Source organism: Sinohyriopsis cumingii, chromosome 8 (assembly GCF_028554795.1).
Source record: "Sinohyriopsis cumingii isolate HCF-2022 chromosome 8, ASM2855479v2, whole genome shotgun sequence".
Classification (NCBI taxonomy): domain Eukaryota; kingdom Metazoa; phylum Mollusca; class Bivalvia; order Unionida; family Unionidae; genus Sinohyriopsis; species Sinohyriopsis cumingii.
The window spans coordinates 61277514-61296801 of NC_142968.1; the positions used below are offsets into that span (position 1 = coordinate 61277514).

Sequence of the window (19288 nt, forward strand, 5' to 3'; positions counted from 1 at the left end):
GATAACCGTTCAAAAAGACGTTTCATCTTCAGTGTATTTAAACGAAACACGTGCAAAGCGGAACATGACTTTGTGTCGAATGTCAAAACGAAGTATTCCTGAAATGCTTTTAGAAATATGAAATTATATATTAACAGTTGGCTTTTTAACTTGAAAGAGAATCAAATTATTGATTTCAGCCCATGAAAATTGAAAATCATTAAATGTTTCTACTTGTTTGTGTATCCATTTGTGTATGTGTTTGTTTATCGATCGATCTATTTGTTCATGAAAGAATAACAAAGATGGTTGAAATTTAATGTTTGACTTGAAGATAACAAGTAGAAAAGTCAAGCATTTGATCTCGTGCAGTTGACGTGCACAACAGAATGTGATATATTATTATATTATTATATTCTTACGCACAAAATGAGACGTGCCTTCGTAATTATGCGGAAAGAACAATGTTATTAGTTGCCGATGAGAGGGGCTAGGGGCTCAAAATGGCGGATAAGGAAGTACACACGTTTTGTGACGTCACGTGAAAACAACGGATAGTACATGTATGACAGGTCAATTAATTAATTTAATAATTGTAAGCATTGATACGAGCCCCTGTGGTTTTACTGTATGCCAGTCAATACAACACATATGTTAATCTAAAATACCTTCAAACATGACTTCACAGTTAAGTTCTTGTCATAGGTTCACCGGCATTTCTTTGAGGCTGGACTGTAAACAAATCAATGTGCAATGGAGCACAGATGTCACTTCTGGATTATCACCAAGGCCTTATTACTTACAGTGCACTGTCACCGAAGCACACAGACAACCACACCATAAGGTCATATTCTAAAAAATAAACAATTAGCTTTAAATCCATGACAATAATGTCTAAATCTTACTCTTGTATAACCACCAAAAGGAGACGTGAAAAATGTTCTAAAACTAGACTGAGGGTACTGAACCGGAACTAATAATTGTGATCTGATTCCAGATGGCTGCTCCGAAACACACAATGCTCCAAAACTGATGTCACTACAGTAGAAAGGTTGTTTTCACAGGCGTCACGATTGTACGAAAATACCCGCAATGCAACGTGCGCGCACCTAGCGCTGCCATTGTGATTCCCAAATAAAACGTTATCAACATCAGATATCTCGTATATTCACGATAAAAATATATAATTGTTTCTGTGTGCAAGGTATTTTGAAAAAAGCATTTTCAAGGTTAAGTAATAACTTCATTATTTATTGTGGTCTCGTTTTTACATATTTATATTTCCCTACATAAACCCTAAGATATTACGCCAGGAGCTGTCCAAAAATAGTTGAAATCTAAAAAATAACCAGTCAAAATTTCTGACCTTCCCAGATCAAAAAATTTCCCCTCAAAAGGGGAATTGGCCACAAAAAATGGAAACATTTTGTTATAATACTTTAAACTAAATATATGTAAAATTATTAATGAATTTTTATAATTAATTAAAAAGGACATTTAAAACATGTATTCAGATTGTTTCTTATGTACGATAACTTGGAGTAAATTGTCTCTGTTAGGATTCACATCGCTTTGATTTACCCAAAATATAAGCATAATCAAGTTGAATCAAAAATGCAAAATACACCTTACTGCACATTGTTTAAATTTCACAGATATTTGTTTGAAAAAATTCAGCAGCAAATTAAAAATTAAGGTGGCACTCTACGGTTTCGTATTTTGCACCTTTTAAAAAAGTGCTAGCTCCACTTGGTAATTTTCACTTCTGGAACTTCAGAGATAAATTGTATAAAAATGAGCTGATAAATTTTTTTTACATTTTATATGGTAATACATTCATTGCACTTTCAGAAGCTTGTATTGTCTAGTCAGGCAAAATTAAGTTTCCCTATTTTAATGGCTGATATGGCTAGTGTACTTTAGACTAATTCAGGCTGATTTTTTAGCACAAGGGAGTAGTCTTTTTAGTTGGCAGTGTGTTTAGATCATGTACAATTTCCAAAAGTACAGTATCCAAAGAAATATCAACCACATTGCATTAATACAGCATATAGGTATGCCAACATTCTTTCCATTGTGCATATTTTAAATGCAAACAACTTCACCTTGCATACGTCACTCTCTCAAAAGTACATAATAACTGGTGAGAACATAGGTATTATTATTATATGATTTAATTTTGATTGTATGGCTGAAACATTTAAGTCGCAAGCATCAAAACAGTCCTTTTGAATAATGCTCCTGTATTTGCACCCACAGAACAGTATTTATGAGTGTCAGAGTCTCTAACAAGTCCAGCCCCCCCATGATAAAAAGTGAGCTATTTTAAAAATGCACATTACATTTTGTAAACGTGGCAACCAATGTTATGCTGAAAGACAGGAACATGAAACTAGCCAGAATTATAACTGAGATGTCAACAATAACTTTTACAGTTTGAAAAGGGATGGAACAGATGAGGTTCATAAATGTCAAAGGTCAAAGGGTAAAATATTTGCCTATCTTTTATATGGAAGAAGCGAATTTGCTTTCTCATTTATTTTTTATTTCATTGCAAATAAATGAAAAGAAACATTTTCACTATATATTTCTTTTACATATTGCAACAGTTTTAAATTTAAGTTGACTATATTCCTATATTTCAAGACTTCTGATTTCCCCATAATTAAGGTCACTGCTCACACAAAAATGCCTCATGGCAAATTATGTAAGCAAGAGCAAAATGAGCATAATTAGCTTATTTTCATGCTTAACATCAATATTAATGTACCATTTTATTCAGAACATCATAATGATATGAAAATAAAAAAAATAATTGCATACATTTTTATATTTGCTTTATAGAGAACATAGGTATTATTATTGTATGATTTAATTTTGATTGTATGGCTGAAACGTTTAAGTTGCAAGCACCAAAACAGTTCTTTTGAATAATTCTACTGTATTTCCCCTCACAGAACAGTATTTATGAGTGTCAGTCTCTAACAAGTCCAGCCCCCCCCCCCATGATAAAAAGTGAGCTATTTTAAAAATGCACATGAAACTAGGCAGAATTATTCCTGAGATGTCAACAATAAATGTTACAGTTTGAAAAGGGATGGAACAGATGAGGTTCATAAATGTCAAAGGTCAAAGGGTAAACTATTTAAAGGTCAAAGGGTAAACTATTTGCCTATTGTTTGATATGGAAGAAGCGAATTCACTTTCTCATCATTTATTTTTTTATTTCATTGCAAATAAATGAAAAGAAACATTTTCACTAGATATTTCTTTCGCTTATTGCAACAGTTTTCAATTTAAGTTGGCTCTATTCAAATATTCTAAGACTTCTAATTTCCCCATAATTAAGGTCACTACTCTCACAAACATGCCTCATGGGGCAAATTATTTAAGCAAGAGCAAAATGAGCATAATTACCTTATTTTCATGCTTAACATCAATATTAATGTACCATTTTATTCAGAACATCATGCATAATGATATGAAAATTAAAAAAGTAATTGCATTCATTTTTATGTATGCTATAAAGAGTACATTGGTATTATTATTGTCTGATTTAACTTTGATTGTACATTTAATTCGAAAGCATCAAAACAGAATTTATGAGTGTCAGAGTCTTTAACGAGTCCAGCCCCTCCCTTTATGATAAAAAGTGAGCTATTTTAAAAATGCACATTAAATTTTGTAAACATAGCAACCAGTGTTATGCTGAAAGACAGGAACATGAAACTATAAGCAAGAGCAAAATGAGCATAATTAGCTTGTTTTCATGCTTCATTCATAATGATATGAAAATAAAAAAATAATTGCATACATTTTTATATTTGCTTTAAGGTGGTGCTCTACAGTTTCGTATTTTGCATAGGGTTAGATTTTTAAAGAAAAAGAATTTCCCCGGCTTTCCTCACTGGTTATACTGGCTATTTAAAAATAACCTTGTATATCTTACGTATAATTCAAAGAACCTTTAATTCCCTTTATTTTGGTGTATGATTGATGAGTGTAATATGGGTTATAGAGTATACAGCTTGGCCTTACTCCAGATGTGCACCTTTCAAAAAAGTGCTATCTCCACTTGGTCATTTTCACTTCTGAACTTCAGAGGTAAATTGTATATGAAAAGAGCCGATAACCTTTTTTTACATTTTATATATTTAGTAATTCATTGATTGCACTTTCAGAAGCTGGTATTGTCTAGTCTGGCAAAATTCCTTTTCCCTATTTTAATATCTGCTATGGATAGTGTACGTTAGACTAATTCAGGCTGATTTTTTTAGCACAAGGGAGCAGTCATTTTAGTTAGCAGTGTGCTTAGATCATGTACCATTTCCAAAAGTGCAATATCCAAAGAAATATCATCCACATTACATTAATGCAGCATATAGGTATGCCAACATTCTCTCCATTGTGCATGTTTTAAATGCAAACAACTTTACCTTACATACGTCACTCTCTCAAAAATACATACTAAGATGGCAAAGGGTTCGAATTTATAAGAACATATGTGGCTGAAAATCGGCTAAGTAGCAGCCCAAAATTTTTTACCTCGCAAGCTGGTGATCAGTCCTATTAAAATTACGCATCTAGTGTTTGAAAAGTCATGAATTTGCAATAGTGTGTGCCGATTTTGGTAAAAAAAAAAAATATAAATTTGCAGTGTAACCTATTTTCGAGCCTTAAGAATGGCGTCACTAAGTATCGGTACTACGTCCGTCATGCTGGTAATCAGTGGCGTCGCTAGGGGGGTGCGGGGGGTGCGGACCGCACTGGGTGACATCATCTCAAGGGGTGGCACCAAAATGAAAAATTGCTAAATTTTCAGAGCACACACTGCTCGGTCTAGTCGGATTTCATAAGCGGATAACCGATCATAGTTAAATACATGACTAGCAGGCACAGCAGTTGCGTCACTAGGGGTTATGGGGGGTGGGGACTGCACCGGGTGACACCATCAGAGGGGGTGACACCAAAATGACATTACTAAGGATTCTGTATGGTTTGTTACAGAAGGAGGACCATGGGGGTGACACCATGAACTACCGCACTGGGTGACACCAACCCGAGTGACGCCACTGCTGGTAATTGTATCTTTTGGTTTGGCTTAGGTGTGTGACCCACTTCATTCAAAACCCAATTTCACGCACAGGTGCTCGACGCGAACTTGATGTTGAGAAGAAAAAATAATAATGATAATCTAAAGGAAGAAATCATACAGAGTGACAAAAATACCTTACATTACCCCTATGACCCGTTCTGACATAGGACCCTCTCTGTCATAATATATACATGTACAGTGCTAGACATCACTATAAACTGTCACACTGTAGACGTCGTCGTCATTGTTGTTGTTGTTGTTCAAGGGTTTAATGCCATTTTTCAGCACAAGATAGGCTATACATGGCGGCCAGTATAATTGGTGGAGGAAGAACCCTGGAAAACCCAGGGAAGAACCACCAACCCACGAGAAGCTACTGGCAGGCTTTCCCACGTACCCATGCTAGCCGAGCCTTGGACTCAAACCCACGCAGACAGAGGTGAGATGGCAGTGATCCGGAACGGTGAGCGCTTTAGACCACTCGGCTGTAGAAGTCGTAGCGATATGACTGAAAACTTTTTAAATTTATGCTAAAAATACAAATCACACACTATCCACCATTACTTCCAATAAGTACTTCGATAGTATTGTTTTTTATAGTGAAAGTATGTTTCAGCGTTCGCCTTAACAGAAGATGTACGTTTAATGCAAATCTCTGTTCAGTTAGTAATACATGTACATTCCTAAATTTGGTATTTCAGAAACACATCAGGTCATTGTACTTCTTTATCAATTGGTTGTATTACAAGACTTGGTTTTCAAATTGATTAACACCTTGATAAAATTCTGATGACCAGTAAACGACAGGTCTTAGTTCTTTGCTCTGCCCTATGCAAAATGTGCATGTGTGAACATTAATATCCAGTTTTAACACAGGTCACCGGTCAGCATCATGAATATATCTATATGATAGTTGCAAAATTCTCTCTTAGATGGTAGATAATGATACAAGTTATTCTTGAAAATTAGTCCTGCACAAGTTCCAAGTAAACCACTTTGTGTACGTATGTATTAGTGTATATATATATTTGTGTGTGTGAGTGTTAAAACTGGAAGCAAAAGAAAGAAACAAAACACAACGAAAGAACATAAATAAAAAGGATCATGGAAAGAGTACCTCCTTGTGGTGACTGGCCTGGACACGTCTGGATAAATGAAAAAAAGTATGCTTTCACTTACTTTGTTTATGTTAAAGAATGCTCTTATTCAGTACTTAGAACTTAACTTGAAATGTATGTTACGTATATCTGGTTTAATTCATATTTATTTTAATTTAATTGTTTGTCAGTTTTAAATTTTTTATTCTATTATATGCAATTATAATGTAAATTTATTCACTGGAGATGATATTTTTCCAGAAAATTGGTTGACCTGAATCATTCTTTTCATAAACACTAGGTGTTGGCCTGGATGCTGACCTTGATTCAAAATTAGTAAACAAAGTTCAATTTTTATTTTACAATGATTGGTTGTTGTCAAGGTCATGATGTGGCTTTGGGTTTAAGATGTAAACAACTTTTTATATTTTTTTTTTATTTCTTAGAGAAAATTATTGGTCTAATCAAGGCCATGTTCTGTTAATTTTTCTGCAGACAGTACTTTGATGGGTCAAAATGACATATCAACCCCTGTTTCATCAAGCCTGAATTCAAGACTGGTAGGTGTCATTTGGCTGTGGAATTCTAATCCAGGAGTAACATAATGGTTAGAGAGGTATAACCAAACCCTCTTTCTGAGTGTGATAGTATGATCATGGATCAAGTACTGATTGATTGATTGCATATATGCATGATTGAGGAATAATAGGTCTGTGTTCAGTTGATCTTGAGAGCCATTCTTGGTATTAAATTTTAATTTCGCATTTAGCATGTCATTTGTCCTTTTAAGCTCAGAATCTGCAACAGAATTGATTAAATGCCTTTATTCAACTTGAATTTAATAATTAATAGCGGCCGTGATATTTTAAAAAGAGTTTTTTTGGTATTCTTCAGCTATGACAGGGCTTAATGGAGTTTCCTCATTCTTGTTGCTGTAACTTGTGCCAGCTTCAGCATAAAATAAGGCTAGCTTTTGGGCCAAATTTGCAGAATTAATTGACTTCAGATCGACCACTATTTTCATCTTTTTGTAACATGCAGAAATTCACATTCTTTTCACCATGGTAATTTTATTTTAAATATTTTGATTTTTGTGCAAAATCATTCATGTATATTTCGTTTCCGTAAAATGTATTTTTATAACAGATTTGTTACATTTTTATACTTTGAACAATGTATATTTTAGGATAAAATACATCTTATCGTTGTAGAGGAAGTAAAGTCTCATTTTGTTTATAAAATGGTAATAATGACTTAAAATGACCTATTTTTCTTTCATTTGTATCTACAAATAAACAAGAATGTGGGATCTCAGATTTGGCCAATGTGGATAGTAGCTTCTTGTGAATCGATGTTTTTATCTTGGGGTTTTCCCGGGTTCTTCTTCCACCATTATACTGGCCGCCATGTATAGCCTATCTTGTACTGAAAAATGGTATTAAACCCTACAATAACAACAACAACAACAACAAATAAATATCTTTCCTTTTTCATTATATATGCTTCAAAAAATTATAATTAAGAGCTAATTAAGTATCAAGCAATATTATTTAAGCTTTCATTAATGAACATCCCAGTATACTATTTTTTTTATTATTATAATTCATTTTTTTACGATTAATGAATGAATAAATGGACGAATCAGTCTGTCTTTGGACGTGTTGTAGCCCCACTGAATGTTTCTCTTGGAAGATTTAAAGTACTGCTGCTCAGAGATGCTTAAGAAATCTTCCTCTTGATTTGAATCATTTTGGTGTTTAGTAACCCTTTTGTTCAAATGGAAACTGGACTGGAACAGAAGGGGGTCAGCCGACCTTTTGTGTGGGGCAACAACCACCCCTGGCCTAATCCCCACCCCCCAAAACCACCACCATCTGGGTCTTGTTGATTTTTTAATTGTCAAAATCCAATCTGAGCCTTGTATGGTGACCAGACCCCCCACCCACACACACCATCTGGGACTTGGAAAATGTTGAGTTCTTTGCTGCCAACAGCCAATCTGAGCCTTGTATGTAAGCCTGGTTGGCAAGATGAAATCCACTTGGGCCAACTATTTCACTGAAGTACTACAACATTAACGCACAGATGTGGTCTCGTGATGCAAAAAATATAATTAATTAGCAAAAGGAAATGACAATGCCCAGCTGAATGATGTTTCATATACTTTTTGATGGGTAATATATATCCGTTGACCGGTTTTGATGGATACCATTCTAAGCTCAGAGGAAAAATACTGCCACTGATGATTCATCATTTTAAACTAATTGGAAAAATGCTGGCACTGACTACTCAACCATTCTATGCTCGATGGACAGATACTGGCACTGTTTATTCATCATTCTAAACTCAGTGGAAAAATACTGACACTGATTAGTCTTGATAAACCAATTCTGAATACACCATTTTAAGCTCAGTGGATACATACTGGCACTGATTAACGTTGACAAATTTTAAATATCACGATAAAGCTCAGTGGAAAAATAATGGAACTGATATCTCTGCTAATTTTAGTGCGTAATAAACAAAACGAGGTATATTTATTTTTTTTCATTTTAGTTCTGCTTTTTTCCTTTCCTTGTTCTCACACTGCTAGAGACACACCAGGTTTTACTAACTTCAGTCACATGACTGTATACAGTACATTGCCAAATCAGTAACAGGCGCTCGACGCAAGCTTGATGTTGAAGAAAGCAATAATCTGAAGCAAAATAAATCATACCCAGTGACAAAATTACCTCAGACTAACCCCATGACCCGTAACTTACGTTTTGTGCAATTTAGAAAAATCAATGATGGCTTGATGAATAGAAAAATATCTCAGGAGTAAAACAAGCCATTGATTATGGTTGTGTGCCTTCAGAGATGGAAATACATGTATCAGAAGGAAATCGAGGGTCAAGCGTAGAACAGAGCTTTTGGAAGTTACTTGTCTTTCATAGTATGATAGAGAGGTCCTATGTCAGAATGGGTCATGAGGGTAATCTGAGGCATTTTTGTCATGCTGTATGATTTTATTCCTTCAGATTATTGCTTTCTTCAACATGAAGCTCGCATCAAGCACCTGTGATCAATAAAACTAGCATCTGTTACAAGTGTTTATACAAAAATGCTAAACTACATATTTTTGGTTTTAATTGGTTTTTAACATGGATATGACGATTTTTAAAAAAAAGCCCAATTATCAGTAATATATTAATGAAAATATCTCTGTATAATCACAGTGTTGTCAGGTCATTGAACATAAATGTGGTATAAATCATACAGCCCACCTGGATTTACTAACTTCAGGACCACTCGACCCATAGCGTTTTTATGCGTGACTATGTACATTTCATTGCCAAATCAATAACAATAACATCTGTTACAAATCGGTTTGACTGTGTCAGAAACCGATTAAAACCAAACCAAATATGTAGATTAGCATTTTGATAAAATATTCACTTATCAATAAAATTAATGAAAATATCTCTGTACAGTTATGATGTGGTCAGGTCATTAAACTTAAATGCGTCACATATATGACCACGATTCTTTTTAATCATGGATTTTCTCATGAAAAAACCTGTTATATTTTATTGAGATAATCTTTGGCATCTTTTATTCTAGCCTCATCGTCCTCATGATGACTTTTATCATAGTATCGTTTTAGCGCTCTATGTTTTCTCCCTTCCCCCACCCTGCCCCACTGTACCCATAGTTCAGACATTGCCCTCACCCCAAACCCATTTCCTGCACGATTTTGGCCCGAAACTTCCATGGCAGACACTCGCTAAATGAGAACCACAGTACTCATTTAGACAATTTTTCCACATGGGGTTGTCGATCCAATCATAAGCCACTTACACGTATCTTTTGCTCGTGACATTATTGTATAATATTCTGAGATAATGTTCAGTTAGAGTTAGAGAAAAACTTGCCTTTATTATATAATGAGTAGGTGGACTATAGCAAACCAATTGCAAGAACAGTATGATAATCTCACCGGTGTTAGACGAGCCCTTGTTAAGGCAAAAATTGCAAAATCATATTAAATCATTAGAAACTACAAGGGAAGAGTTTGCAAGATAATCTATGATTAAACCAGCCATGGCCAGGTATTATTTTGATAGAGTCGATGATTAAAAAAATGCCCACTGTTTGATTTACTGTTAGCCGAACATGTCAGAATGTCCAGTGGGGAGTTAAGCGGGACGGTGCAGCATATGTGTGGTCAATGTTCCGGATAGATCACGACGGTATTTTCATTGATGCTACAATGAATGACTAATGTGGTGAGATGATTATTGATCATTTAGCTGATGATAAAAGATGTTTATTTAGAATTGAATTTATTGTTGAACACGATAGTTTGGATGACCCAACATGGATTATCTGCATTAAAAAAACTCGACCTTGTCCAACAGTCCCAAGCACGCTGCCTGCATATTGTCATTGCAGATAAAAATTCTGCACCGGGAATGCTGACGGGGATTGACAGGCCATATTATGAAAAATCATATCCTGTGAGTGCTGTTGTTTACGCACATTGTCGTTTAAGCAAGCCTGAAATTAATTCATTGCAACCGATGAAAACTGTTATCTTAAATTGTGTGGCTCAGCAGGACACCTACACATTATATGAAGACCCCACGAGACAGGATCACGAATAAAGAAAAATATATGAATGGGCAGAGCGTGTTAACAAGGGAACCCGCACGAAAGACATTGCAGTATTGGAAACGCGATTAAAGTTTCCAATAGTTGTAAAAACAATAACCGATCAGGTCTTGTATGATTCCTGCAACTATGATAGCAAAGGAGCCCTAATTGTGATAGTCGACCACAATGCTCATGCGTGGGCGGCAGGCATAACAAAATCTCCGCCAAGAAAATCTACTAGATTTTACTGCAGTTGTATTTTTGGAAATTTATAGTATTAGCAAAACTGATCCAGTCTCTCTCTGGCTGTTTCAGTTATGTCAGTTATTGCGAGGAATTGTTGATAGATCACCGAGCTAGTGATGAATCACTGCGAGAGCTGAAAGCGGTAAATTAGACTTAAGCCGGACAAGATTCAATGTGAGGTAATGCGCAGTGTAATTCCCGAAACGGCAATCAGTGACTTCTGGAACTTCTAGCGCAATAATGATTGGGTAGTAGGATCCAGGAAAATAGTTCGCGATTCTCTTCAACATACTGCGCCAAGAAATTCTTTGCCAAGATTGACTTGTGGCAATTGTGTCCAGCGAAAGGGTCCATGTGAATAAATACATTTAAATGCGGCTGCAACTTCAGTTGCAGTTTTAGGTGATAGACGTGTATTTGTAGGTATGAGTCATTTGTGTGATGTGCCAGCGATAGTGTCATGCGGTAAAAACAGGATATCTGCCTGATGAACTACGTTGGGCATGTTGACATTAAAACTGTCCATGTTGAATCATTTAGGTGGCGGTATATACATTTGCCATATTGCCTTTCGGGAGAACCAATCTGCGGCAACATCACATGAGACACCTGTGGCATCAGGATATTTGCTAATTGCTGCTGTACCTTTCCAGTATCCTCATGGACTATAACATATTGTCTCCATTATGATAATTATCTGACAAGTAATTGCCTGCCAACTCCCCCAACGGCTAACTTATCTTGCATAGGCAATCTTATCAACCAGTTGGCAAACGATTCTCGTATATTTTTATTTTTATCGACTTCATTGTGTGAATAAACTTGACATCAGCAATATGTCATTGTTGCAGATCTTTATTTTTTATACATCATACGTGTGGCACGCTTGATCAAACACATTTACTGGAAATTTGCCTGGTTTAGGTTGATTTTTGTCATTGAGTCTAATATCAAGTTGACCATAATAATTATATCCCAGATGTTTTTCCCCAGGATACTTTGCCCATGGTATTCCTGGTAATTTCCCGAATGAGCAGCAATATCACCACCGTGCAAGGTCTTGCAAGACACCACAAATTTATACTTTTTTGTGCCACGTTTTACATGCTTGTAAGTGCTCGAATGTTATTCCTTGTCGTTGTTGCTCTTAGCACAGTTGTATCCGTGACGGCCTTGCATCAAACACAATAAAGACTCTTGATTATAAATAATATATGCTACAATATAAACATCTAACAGTGACATGCAAGTAAGCAACCGTCAAACATCATACAGCGTTTCCAACTTCTATTCAAGCCATTATCATTGGTCCAACTGGATCTGATAAGACTCAGTTGTTGCTCAGTCTGATAATGAGAGGGCACAAATGGGACAACTTTATTTAGTAGCGCCATCCGCAGTCAGCCAGGGATGTCTTCAAGGAATTTAGTGAAGCCGCGGGCAATTTGAATTTGTCACTGACAGCTATGACGAACAGTCTGTCAAAGATCTTGATGGTAGTATTAATAATCATTTGGTTTACGATGATGTCATGCTTGACAAACAAACAAATCCAACTAGAATATTTTTATGAGACAGACATAAAAACACGTCATTTGTCATACAGCAGTTATGTTCAGATCTCCAGCGTGATCAGAGATAACTGTCAAGCGTTTGGTTATCTTTAACGGCATTGATACACATACACGGCAAAATATTCATCAGATTTGGTGTCCTAGTGACATGGATATAAGTCAGTTAAGAAACGTCTGTGAACATGCTTAGAAAACTCACATGGATTCACTACAATTGATTTACATGATCCAGCAACACGTTATTGCATTTGTCTTGATAAAATCTTTAGCTGAGCAACAATCGATACAGTGACATCATCAGCATGGTGTCTCTTCTTTTATTAAAGAAATATATTTACTATTTAATGAGCCAAGAAAATATTGGAGCATTTATCTCTGAGGTTGAGAAATTACAGCAAGACAGTCGCGCGGTTCAACTTGATGTTGAAAATATCAACGATTTTGAAATGATACAACATCGATGGGAAGAGGATAGATATACAAGCTTCATGCTCGAATGCCAGTGAATTGTTACCGTCTAATCCACCAAATAATTATGCTTTGATATTTGGCCACCTATAATAAGTTGTAATTGTGTCAGTGCGATCTCATGTGACTGAATGGACCCTCCAGGTCCCATAAGCGCTTTTATTGGAGTGGGAAAACTATTTTGGAATTCCAGCTGTGTTACGTTAGGATCATTGTTGTTGTGGTCAGTGTTGTGTTAGCGATAATCTGCTCCAGTGTTGTGGTTATTTCTGTGGTCATTATGCAGATTCTAAATGTGGCGTTGGCAAGGTTGACGGCGTCAGGAAAGCTGCATTCTTGTGATACTGATAACAAATATCACTAATGGCAGCAAATTCACTGTCCGATATTTCACCCTCGTTTAACCCCGTTGACAGTATCGATGAAATATTCATACATGCATGCGTCGCCACCCACCTTATTTTTATATGTTCGTGTAATTTCTCACCCGCACATGTAATATAGTTGTTTCCCTATAATAATACCAGCAACAACAGCTAAATTGATTACTATATCTGGTGATATCATGTGCCTCACTGTTTATGTACTTCAGCAACCAGTGTGGATACCACATGTACAACATTTTCACTGACATTGATTCGTCTGGTATTTTGTGTTTGTTTTGTCGTGTGCTCGTCAATGATTTCTCTTTCTTCCACACACATGCTTGATTATAGCTGTAAAATTGTGTGGGATTCATTGTCTGGTATTAAGTAATCAGTTAAGTAACCACTAATACGTTACTGCGGTTGATTGTTTGTCTTTCGGATCCAGGATGAATATTTTCTCGGTATTTTGATTTAACATGACTGACAGAAAATCTATCGGTTGAATGACTCCATGGAGACATTGCAGATATCCTAAAGTTCTCAGAGCTAAACACGGAGAGCCTGTACTCTCTGGTGACCTCAGTGTTACATTTGATTGTGTTATTTTGCTTCAACAAAGTTGGTGATCCAGACCGTACCGCATCAATGTTGTTGAATTTTTGTCGATGTCAACGAGCTTAACATTGATGACTATTGGAGTTCCAAAGAAATCTTCTGCACTTTTATTAAATCTCAGAGTGTTTGTGCGAAACATTTGTAAACGTGCCTACATGAACATCATACTCAGATCGCAGTGTGATTAATCTGTCACTCATTGTTATTACTATTCATGTTGAGTTCACTACTGCCAATTTTAGCAACACATTTACTGACCTCATTTCTGGTCTCAATACGGATCACTAAGATTAATACGTTTGAGTCTCTGAATTTTCCATTATCAGTAAATATGGGGATGTTATCATTGGTCACAACTAAAAAAAACGCCAGATAATATCAATCCACTTAATATTGCTCGTCTTTATCCGCCCATGCTGATCCTGAAAATCAACAACCTCATCCAAGTTAATCTTGCGTTGCATACGTTGATAAACTAATGTCACTGGGGGCCTTGCTTCTGGCAGAACTTTTGTAAATATCTACCATTATAAAAATTATTAACCTGTTTAAAACGATGGGCTTTGTATTCGTACACGACTTTATGTGGCAATGCTGATGACCTTCACACAGTGTTAAGTACAGCAAGTGCTTGTGGACCGCATATGGGTGGATCGGTTAAAGTCTGTGTTGGTAATGTTGAAATCAGAAGGAATCAGCAGCGTAACTGTGAATATCTTTTAAAACATTTCTCAATGGCGCCAATCCATGCAAATCAAAATAAACAACACTACGTGCATCAACCGCGTATGCAACCCATTGAGTACCTGAACCAAAACTGACATCGAGATTAATGACACCAGTTTGAGCGCGGTTTGGTTTTCCGGTAACTGATCACTCATGAAAACACATCAGAAATTGTTGATATTTAATCGCCAAGCAGCATTAGGTAAATCAAAATTAGACATGGTGAGTTTCACCGAACGTTACTGGCAGTCGCAGACATTGACCGTACCGTGTTCCTGGTAATCTTATACCCCAGTACCTTTTTTCGATGTTTTTAAACCGTTTCTTGTTGCTTTTTTCAAGGCCAGGCCGGCAGCTCATCCAACAGCACCGAGGGCGACTGATTTTCTAGTAGTTGAAGTCGCAGCGGCACTCAGCACTTGTATTACTGCAAAAAGTGGGAATATACCACCAGACTTTGCTGTATCGTTGTTCGCATTCACAGAAAGATCAAGCTGCACGCCGGTTTATGATTTCTTGGCGTCATTGTAGTGTTTGAGCTGACACTCTGTCAACGATAGTAGATTCGGGTCTTGCAATGCCGTTGATTTCAGAGATATTGCTGTTCCGCAGTTCTTCTTTGATGCCGATTTCAGCTTATGACATTGTAATATTATGAATGATTTAATTACATATTTTCCATTGGTGCATCAGTGACTCTCATTCATTCACTAACACCTTTGAGCCGCATTGTTTTGTCTGATAATATTACAGCGATTGCTCTATAACGACCAGGGAGCAGCTGGTGGTTATGCAACACGAGCTCAAAAATATATGCCAACGACGGATTGTGTAAACAAATCAAAGTGTTCCTTTGAGAAATAATAGGTCAGATATAGCGTTGTAAAATTCGGCTGAGATATCTGCACACCAGAATGAATATTCTGAGCACGCCCCATCAATGTCATCAAACAATAATAAGAACGTGCAACATGACTGTTATCAAAATTCATTAACACTTCTTCCGATGGTTCTTGATGTCTGTTTATTCTCAGAGAAACTTCACTAACCCTGAGCTTGTCAAACACCATCAGGTTTCAAGTTTGTGAATCTGCTTGGGGTTTTATCCTGAAGTGCTATGAATATATGTCATGGTGCTAAAACTCCCTGCGCTGATGCTATCTGCAACACTTGCAACAGTTTTAACCCAGCAACACTACTTCCAGTAATGTCTTTGGTTATCGTCAACCTCGACAATGTTGCTTTGCCACCACAATCCATAAAAGAGAGTAAATGTTGTTCTTCAATGAATGATTATATCATTGTTGGCATCCACAACAAAAGTTTTGTCAGTCTCACTTTTCCGCAGTTGTAGCTGACTTAGCGCCTTCAGCATGCCAAATTGTATCGCTGTTGGTGGCTTTTCCAACAAGTACAACTGTGTAATTACCACCGAAGATAGCATTTCTAGCATTTCCGCAAAATCAACAGGCATGTGATAGTGGAATTACACATGAAAATTCTTCATTGCTGTTTAACATTGATTGACATGCTGCAAATCCTAAGTTGAAATTTTTTATTCATTGATACGACTATAGTTCCAGCGTTGTTCATTGTCACATTATGGTTCTCATGGTGATCAGTGGTATCCTTCAAGAACATCATTGATGGACCAGCGGACCATGAATAATCAAATGAATTTTCAATATTCTTTCTATCAGTGCTTACATAGCACTGTTAAACAATACCATAAAACCGTTGTTAAGATAACCAACTTGATCTCCATTTTCATATGCTGTATCATCTGACTTTCATTTATATACTATAATTTTTGTACAACATTAAAAAGGAGTTGTTGATATCACATGACAATTGGACTTGCGATGTCGTTGTTTGAGATCTGTGAAGTTATGTGACTAGCAATGCAAATGGCGAGTACTCTGTCAGGTTTCATCTATGCTGTAGTCTAGTCTGTAATTAGGTTAAAGACATAAAGATTCTAATACTTACCATTTCTGAAAAAAAGATTCCTATTTATTTCATGCAGGAAAGAGTCAATGTAACATTGTTTAATTTTGCTTGGCCCACTGGTAAGCGACTACCATATGCCGCTACTGCACGGTGGTGGCAAATTCCAACTTTTTGATATCCAATTGCTCTGATCCAACACCCCAACCTAAATGTCTAAATGTGAAAAAAAGGGTGCGAATATTCAGGAGAAACTGGGATTAAAAACCTACTGCTATTCGTTTTAGGCCAAATTTGTTGCCCAAAATGTCGACATTCTGAGCTGAACTTTGGTGCAAAACTATTACACAGTGAGATGTAGCTTGAAGCACTAGCTTCAGATCTTAAATATAATGCAGCAGAAATGGGAAATTGTCGGCCCTTGTATTATATATTAAAAAAACGATACGAGCCCCTGTATCAAGATAGGTTTGGGGACTGGTTTTTCGAATTACAGGAGGACAAGTTGATTTTACAGAAAATGTGGTCCTTGTTTATACAGCATTATATCATTTTTAAGGTCTTTTACCAAAATTTAAATCAACCCTTTTTGTAAATGTTTTTAATTGATGGCTCTTTAAACAAATTATTGTAAGGAGTTTAGGTTGTTTGAAAACTCTAGTTTGGGATTTTATAGGCACAGATAAATTCAGAGTTGACCTTTTTTCGGCACAAGATAAGATTTCAATACTTTGCATTTATTGGCTTTTCATACTGCGATAGGCAATGTTTACTTTGTATTGTATAACATGCTACTGGTCTTGGTGCATTTAAACTGATTAGTTTGAGACACGTCTTCCACTTCAAAAGGCTTGTCAAATATGGATGGGGCAAAGTTCTCAATCTCTGTGCAGGAAATCTAGATGATAAAGCAAAAAAATAAAAAATAAAATAAAAAAAGAGAGCAAAACCTCTCCAAATTCAGACATTTTGGATATAGTTTGATAACTATATACTACCTGATACGTCTGACCTTGACCTAGCACACTTGCAACAGTTTTAACCCTAGTTTTTCATGAATGTTGACAAGGAAAGAGTTATTTTTTTAAGGAAAATAAAAAAAATTGATGCTTTAGTCTAGTCTGTCAAATTCAATGTATTCATTTGTTTCCAGGAAGATTGTAAGATTTTTCTTTTGCTTTGCTCTCCAAATTCAGACATTTTGGATACAGTTTGATACCTATACTACCTGATACGTCTGACCTTCACCTAGCTACGATGTTGTAGCCTCAGCTTGATTTGTTGTGGTTGAGGCTACAAACTGATCCCATATCATGTAATCGAACAACAAAAAAAATCATCACTAAAGTCAGAAAACAAACAGTGTAGAAATCAACTACATAAGTATAATCATGCTGTGAAAGAAGTTTGGCTTATTTTGAATTTATTAAGCCCTTACACGATAAAATAAATTGGCATGGTTGCTCTAACCTTATCCTGTCCGCCATGACAGATAACGCGAGAGTCTCGCCGTGACCCCTTTTCTACGTAAGGCTTGCTAGACCATATTTTGGATATTCTACGCTATATTATTATCAATCAAGTGCGAACAATCGCTTCTTGGTGGAATTTCAAAGTTGCCGATAAACCGTATTTACTTTTAATGCGCAGAATTTCAGACCCAAACGGCGCCAAATTTTTACTACGATTTGTTTACATTTCCAAATAAGGCGTCGATGTCCTTATATGACACACAAACAAACGAGGCTGAGAACGGAAGTAATCATTATTTGAAATAATATGGCGGACGATCTAAACGAAAATATCAGAGTAGTGAATGGGGCCACTTTAGCGACAATGGGAATTAGCATTAAAAACACCTGGGCCACTTTGGCGACAGTGGGAAATTTAACATTACGAAAACCCCTGGGTCACTCTAGGGGCAATGGGAAATTAACATGGGGAATAGAGTTTGGGCCTGTTGAGCGACAATGGGAAATTAACATGGGGGGAATAGATTGTGGGGCTGTTGAGCGACAAGGGAAATTTTAGCATGGGAGAAATAAAAGCAATTCTAGGGACAAGGGGAATTTAACATGGGAATAGAGTTTGGGCCTGTCTAGGGACTAGGGGAAATGGAACAGGGTCGGGACCCTATTTTAATATGGTCCCGACCTGATGGGTCTCTATTTTTTTTTTTTTTTTTTTTTTTTAAATAAAAAAAATTAAAAAAATGGGGTAGGCAATTGAAAGTCGATCTCTTTTCGAGAAATGTGGGTGGCCCTGAAAAGGGCCTTTGGGTTTATATATGCCCTTAACATGAAGGGCATCTGTGACTTCTTCTTGTCCTTAGGCTTCGTCTCACTGTAGGACCGTAAATCAGGACTCCTTTTAGGCATCCTTTCCTCTCCACGTAAATCCTACGTATCCATAGGTTGCTGGCGGTCCTATGGACAACTGTCCATTCGGATCGGACATACATCGGTATGTCCGTCCTGAGCATCATTGTTGACACAAGGGTGGAAGATTTAACGTCAGTCCACATGCTGAGGCGAC

At 36.5% G+C, this 19288-nt stretch overlaps 1 protein-coding gene across 8 annotated transcripts in view; it reads left to right on the forward strand.

Annotated features, from left to right (window-relative positions):
* The window catches only part of LOC149793661 (uncharacterized), an 86910-nt gene that overhangs the window by 837 nt on the left and 66785 nt on the right, over positions 1-19288 (forward strand). Inside the window, exon 2 of one of the 8 annotated variants that reach the window (XM_089967639.1) lies at positions 6667-6787. The exons of 5 other annotated variants lie outside the window; for them this stretch is intronic. The gene's annotated coding sequence lies outside the window, so the exon portion shown is untranslated. Of the gene's footprint in view, positions 1-4986; positions 5058-6666; positions 6788-19288 lie in introns of all 8 variants that reach the window. 2 more of the 8 variants (XM_089967638.1, XM_089967640.1) reach the window with 2 other exon arrangements.